This window comes from Equus przewalskii, chromosome 5 (assembly GCF_037783145.1).
Source record: "Equus przewalskii isolate Varuska chromosome 5, EquPr2, whole genome shotgun sequence".
Classification (NCBI taxonomy): domain Eukaryota; kingdom Metazoa; phylum Chordata; class Mammalia; order Perissodactyla; family Equidae; genus Equus; species Equus przewalskii.
The window spans coordinates 27,303,306-27,309,985 of NC_091835.1; the positions used below are offsets into that span (position 1 = coordinate 27,303,306).

Consider the following 6,680-nt stretch of genomic DNA (forward strand, 5'->3'; position numbering starts at 1 on the left):
TCACCATTGTCATCACCATCACCATTGTCATCACCGTCACCATCGAGTCATCATCATCGTTGTCACCACCATCATCAATACCATCATCACTATCATCATCATCTTCATCGTCATCACTGTCACCAGTACTTACCTTTCAATTCTAACATCTTAGGTTGGGGGTTGGGACAGGGCAATGAGTGTAATTTTGTATAAGAACAAAGGACTTGCATATAGACTATATAAAGAAGTTCTATGTGCTCGCTTCAGCAGCACATATACTAAAAAGTTGGAAGGATACAGAGAACATTAGCATGGCCCCTGTGCAAGGATGACATGCAAATTCGTGAAGTGTTTCATATTTTAGGGGCTGGCCCGGTGGTGCAGTGGTTAAGCGCGCACGTTCTGCTTCGGCGGTCCAGGGTTCGCCAGTTCGGATCCCAGGTGCTGACATGGCACTGCTTGGCACGCCATGCTGTGGTAGGCGTCCCACATACAAAGTAGAGGAAGATGGGCACAGATGTTAGCCCAGGGCCAGTCTTCCTTAGCCAAAAGAGGAGGATTGGCAGCAGATGTTAGCGCAGGGCTAATCTTCCTCAAAAAAAAAAAGAAGAATTTCTACAAATTGAATAAAAAAGAAGACAATCTAGAAACAAGGACAAAAGCCTTCAACAGGGGCTCTACAATGAAGGATATCCAAACAGCCAATAACTACATGAAAAGATGCTCTGTCTCCTTAGTCAGACACCCACTAGGTGTGGGTGTCAGTCCTCATGGTCCCCCTTGTTTCTGCACATTTTTCCAGACTGTCTGTACCAGCACGTTTCCTACTGAGCTGCCTTGGAACATAGAGACAGTGTCCCTGAGAACCCAGGGAAGCCCTGTTTAATGCCCAGTCTGATAAAGAGAGTGTCTCCCCTGGGAGCAAAGGGAAAGCAGCTTACTGCCCATTAAAAAAGATTTGGGTTCCCTGACTCAGGGTTAGTCTCCTGTAACGTAACCCTATGTGTGTCAGGAGTCGCCTGCCTTCTTCTCATCTCCCTGTGGAAGCCAGACTCAGGGACCTGCTTCAAGAAATCTCTGATATTCTGGCCACTGCTATTGCTGTGAGCAATGAATTGTCCTTTGTCTCTGACTCAGGAATCTTGTGTCTTCTAGGAATATCCACAAAGATGTGCAGGCTAAGTTGTTATCTTGCAAGAAGGGTGAAAACTCAGACTCCTCTCAGTTTTTGACACTAAGATGGCTGGGATAAATAAGCCAGACAATCCCAAGTGTTGGTGAGGACGTGGGACTACTGGAGCTCTCATTCGCTCCTGGGGGAGCATGCGGAGGGGCGTCCAGTGCTGTCTCCTAGAGTAAACCTGCACACCCCCTTGGAGTCAGCAGTTCCCTTCCTCCGGGCACACCCAGCGGAGGTACACATCTGTGCTCACCAAAAGGCACAGACGAGGACATTCGTAGCAACACTCATCAGACCAGCACCAACCTGGACACAAATGTCCATCAACAGGATGAGAGATCACAGATTCCGCACGATGCAATGAGGGTAAACAGAGGAACCCAGCATCATGGTGGAGTCTCACAGACAATGGGACTGAGAGAAGCCAGACAAAAACCTACGTAATGAAGGCATTAAGTGAGATGTCAGAACAGCGTTGGCTGTCTGGTGGGGGCGTGAGGATGCGTCTGGGGTGCCGTTCTGTTCTGAGTACCGGTCACATGGGCGTGCTCATTTTATGGAAAATCGTAACCCTGAGCACTTGTGAGTTGGGCACATTTCTGTGTAAAGTCTAAAATATACAACTTGCGTTAGAAATACTTCCAGGCGAACAATAGATGTTTAGTGATAGATTTACAGGAGCCCTTGAGGTTTTGACCGTGTCCAGGGGATTGGCGTCCACTGCGGTGAGAGGAAGCGCTGTGAAAAGAACGGCTTTTGGAGCAGATGAGAGGAGGCAGTTGGCCTCTAGGCACGCGCAGGGCAACGGGCTGGAGATGTTCTCGGGTCCAGGTCCAGTGGCTCCAGGTCCAGGAGAGCCGACTCAGGATGGGAAACCGAGACGCGGAGTCATCACAGAAAAGGCTCCCTGAGATTTTTGCTTACGTAGTTTATGGAGGTGTGCAGACAGATATTTGTCATTTATTTACTTTACTCAAAAGTGGATTTGATGTAGCCTAAAAGCATGAAGAACAAGATCCAAACCATTCAAACCAGAGTGCAGCAGAAGAAAGGCGGAAGAGCGGGCTTGGCTGAAACTGCAGAGAGCATGGGGAGGACTGTGGATGCCCAGGTCGTCTATTGTGGGGGAGCAAAGACACCGCACGTGGTCGGAGAAATGAGAGAGGACCGGAGGATGCCGTGCTGGACCAGGAGAGGAGGAATTCCAATGCCCAGTGTGTCAGATGCCAGGGAGGACCCCACAGCCTCTCCCCTCGATCTGGTTTTCTCTTCCTAGTGACCTTCCCGAATAACCTGTGCAGAAGTCTATGCCAGCTCCTGTCTTGTTGCCGAATGGGGCCAGTCATTCATGGAAGCTTCAGGTGAGGAGATGGTGGGTGAGCTGGAGCAGTCTGCAGTTCAGGTTACTGTCTTGTGCAGGAGCCTCTCTTACCACCCGCTCTTTCCCTCGTCCTGGGAGCAGATGCTCCTGCAATGTTCAGCCCTGAGATCAGTGCGTCTCTCAACAAATCATCGTGTCCCGGTCCTCTGTGCTGCGACAGGTGCCCGCTGGTCCTCCTGCTCCTCCTCCAGCCTCGCCTCCATGGTCCCTGCAGCAAGGGAGGGAGGCCTGAGGGAATTGGAACGCAGCGTCTACAGGGTTCCCCTTCAGCTCCAGACCTGCCCGCCTGCGTTTCCACGTGGGCCCCAGAGAAGCATCAGGTTCTCCGCTGGCCGCCCATCTGCTCAGTGTCGCCGAACGGGCTTTTGGGCCAGTGCTCGTTGTAGAATCCAGCAGAGAGTTTCTTTGTTTTATCATCTCAAGCACACTCTTCATTTTTACAGAAGGAGCAGCCTAAACGCCCCGGGGGGCGTGGGTGCTGGGGCTCTGGACCATGGGGTTTCTGGCTGCGTGAGCTGAGGGAGGTTCCGTAGGGTTTCCATGGTGGAACGCCAGGATCTGACTCACAGTGAACAGGATCCCTCTGCAGCTGTTTTAAAAATAGCTTGAGGCCATCAAGGTGAGAAGAGAGGAAAGGTCAGGGAAGAATTCCAGGGATCGAGCTGGCTGAGGGGCTGGGAGCAGTGATGGTGATGTGGCAGCAGGAAGCAGTGGGACTGTGGTTACTTGCAGAGGCTGGAGGTGACAGGAGCAAATGCTGGACATGACAGAAAGCGAGCAATCAGGGTTTTGATCTGGGCAAATGGAAGGAAGGACTTGCCCTTCCCTAAGATGGAGGAGAATGTGGAGTGAGCAGGTTGAAGGGGCTGTAGAAAGCTCAGTATGGAAATGCTAAGTTCAAAGTGGCTGTTAGACGTGTGTGATGGTCAGTCTAGGTGTCAACTTGGCCAGACCCTTGTCCCCAGTGATTCAGTCAAACACCAACCTGGGTTTTGTAGACACAGTTCTTGTCTACGACCAGCTGACGCTGAGTGAAGGCGATCACCCTCTACGACGGGGTGGGCCTCATGCAATCAGTTGAAGACCTTAAGAAGAAAAGCTAGGCTCCCAGAGAAGAAATTCTACTTCAACCGCAACATGGATAACCCACCTGAGCTTCTAGCCTGTGGACCCGCCCTATGGATTTCAGACTTGCAGACCCCACAATCATGCGAGCCAATTCCTTGAAATGCATTATGTATACATGATAGATAAATACCATGTATAAAATACCAAATGCCTCTAATGAACCCTGTATATACACACACACTGTGAGTTCTGTTTCTCTGGAGAATCCTGACTTATATAACACACAGGCAGAAAAGACGAATAAGTGAATAAATATGTCTGGGGCTCTGGGGAGAGGCCGGGCTGGACAAAGCCATGTGGAGGTGTCAGCAAACTGAGGGTCTTTACAGTATTGGGCCTGGATGGGGTCCTGGGGAGGGATGTACCGAGAGGGCCCTGCAGGGTCAGGGGTCAGGGAGACACAGAGGCGGAGAAGTTTCCGTGAAGGTGTTGGGGGAGGGAGGGGTGGCCATGCTCAAGGCCACGCAGAGGAGGAGCGAGTGCCGGCAGGGAAGCAGCTGTGGACAGACGATGGGTCCTGGAAGGAGCTGGCGGTGACCTGGGGACGGGGCGGTGTAGGGGAGAGGTCGGGGGAAGGAGCTGAGAGGACTGAGAGGTGGTCTGCACGGAGCTGTGCTGTAGGAGGCGGAGAGGGCAGGGCAGGTGTCGGAGGGGAGGTCGAGGCCGGAGCGTTACCGTTCTTCCCGCTAAGAGGAGAGAAACGCAGGCCTGATGCCAACAGGCAGAGTCGCCTGATGCCAACGGGCAGAATCCCTTTAGAGGGAAATCTGAAGATGTGGGGTGGCCTTGGGAGGCGGGAGGGGTGGCCCCGGTGCAGGGCTGGCCTGGACTTTGCCGGGGGAGTGGACTGTGCGTCCCTGGCTGCAGATGGAGGCAGGGGCTGGGCTGGAGTAGGGGGCTGATGTGTGGCATAGCACAGGACTTCGGATGTCTTCGGAGTCCTGGGAATGCAGGTGTCTGGCGCCAGGCTGTGTGCGGGGCCCCGGCCCCCCTGGTCCCTGAGCAGGGCTGGATCTCCTCACTGGTCCCGGTCACCTCCTGGCCTTAAGGTGCCCAGACCCAACACCAGCGTGGACACCGGCCTCAGCCGAGTGCCAGTGGTATCTCCATGTTGTCTGCTGCGCATGGAGGCACAGCACCTCTTGGCCCGGCGTTCAGTGTGGGACATGTCCATCACAGAGCCATGGTCACCCCTGGTCACCACATGTCCTGCGTGACTTCTGAGTAAGAATCTCAGTGTAACTTGGAGATGGCGAGTCACCCCCGTGTCAGGACCTCCGGGGTCGGCGTCACTGTGAGAACTGTTCCCATGATGGCTGTTGACACGACCAGGACGTGTTGGCCTCCAGGACGGCCGATTGCTGCGTTGCTCCGGTGCCATGGCTTCTGGAATCTTCTGCCGTGTGTGCTCAGGCAGAAGGTTGTTCTGTGGGTGGCGCTCTCTGCTCGGCCCTGATTCCGCCTGTGAGATCTTGGTCGCTGACGTCCTCCAACCATGGGTTCCTTTTGTGCAGAAACGTGACAGGAGCTTCAGTTCTTGCTGACGGGGGCAAAGGATTGTGGGGTGTAATCCCCTTATATCAGCACCAGCACGTCAAACTTCTGTTTGCTCCAAGACTGCCTCATGTCCCACCCAGATAATGGAGAATTCACATTTAGTGGGAATCGACATGAAAAGATGCACTTTAGAATGCTTACCTTGTGCTCACAGAAACAGATGATAAATAGTGGTGTGTGCATGTAAGAGAGAGAGGGAAGGAGGGAGGGAGAGGCATCAGGACCCAGCCCTCCCGTCACAGCCTCTGCAGGTAATCCTAACACTGCCGGTGTGGAGATCAGGATGAGGACGCCCCAGGAGGTAACTGCCTCACAGCCTAGGTGCCTGTGAGCCTCAGTGACTGGAGGATGGAGGGTGGCGACACCTCGGCTCACCTGCAGCTGGCTCGCAGGCCACCTGTTGGCAAGTTCTGGCTGAACCCCGAGAAGCTGGAGCATCATGTCCAGTCCGGGGTCTGGGGGGCCATCTGTCTGCACATTTTCTCTCCAGTTTTATTTATCCTGCAGGTCAGACAGAAGGAAATTATAGTCACCTGCAAGTCCAGTGTACATCCCGCAAGGTGTGATAATGTCCTTAAAGATTTCATAGGTTTAAAGCCAGTATCATCAGAACAGAAAGCTAGAGATGTGCTCGTAAGAGCATTGTTCTAAAGATGAGAGAAATCCACCCAGTCATTGCCGAGACCTCATTACCAAACAAAGAAATATGCCACAAATCTATACTGTCCATCAGTTGTAACTAATAAAGGCAATTCTCCACTCTTAGAGCCATACTTAATAAAATAATCCGAATGGAAAATAATTATCAGGACGACAAAATTTCCCCATTTGAAGATCTATTTCTACAATCTAACAAGAAAGTAGAAGATGATACAGAACAGGCCATGGCTCACTGTTGCCCCAGAACACTCTCCGTTCATATGTTGACTCACATGTCGACATGAGAACACAACCCCTGATTCACATTTTCGCCACCTACAGAGGAAGTGCACTTAGCCATAAGTTATTATTTTTTCTTGTGAGGAAGATTGGCCCTGAGCTAACCCCTGTTGCCAATCTTCCTCTTTTTGTTTGAGGAAGATTGTTGCTGAGCTAACATCTGTGCCAATCTTCCTCTACTTTATGTGGGATGCCACCACAGCATGACTTGAGGAGTGGTGCTAGGTCTGTGCCCATGATCTGAACCTGTGAACCCCGGGCTGTTGAAGCGGAGTGCGTGAACTTAACCACTAGGCCACCAGGCTGGCCAATACAAGTTATTTACCTCATGCAACTATCTTCAAATACAGCAGAGCCATCTTCATGACCACAGCATCTAACTCAGCAGTCAAGCGAATCCTGGTGACACCAGGAACAGTGTGGAGACGCAGTCGCGATTCTGAAACCCCACATGGTACTGCAACACACGAGATACAGAGCCACGTGGAGCCGTGACTCTGGATTCCGGGAAAG

The 6,680-nt window shown here is 52.2% G+C and overlaps 1 non-coding gene across 1 annotated transcript; it reads left to right on the forward strand.

Annotated features, from left to right (window-relative positions):
* The first annotated feature begins 236 nt into the window (after nucleotides 1–236).
* LOC139083718 (U6 spliceosomal RNA) lies at nucleotides 237–345 on the forward strand. Its single transcript, XR_011540626.1, has one exon. It is a non-coding gene; the product is annotated as a U6 spliceosomal RNA (small nuclear RNA).
* The last annotated feature ends 6,335 nt before the right edge of the window (nucleotides 346–6,680 follow it).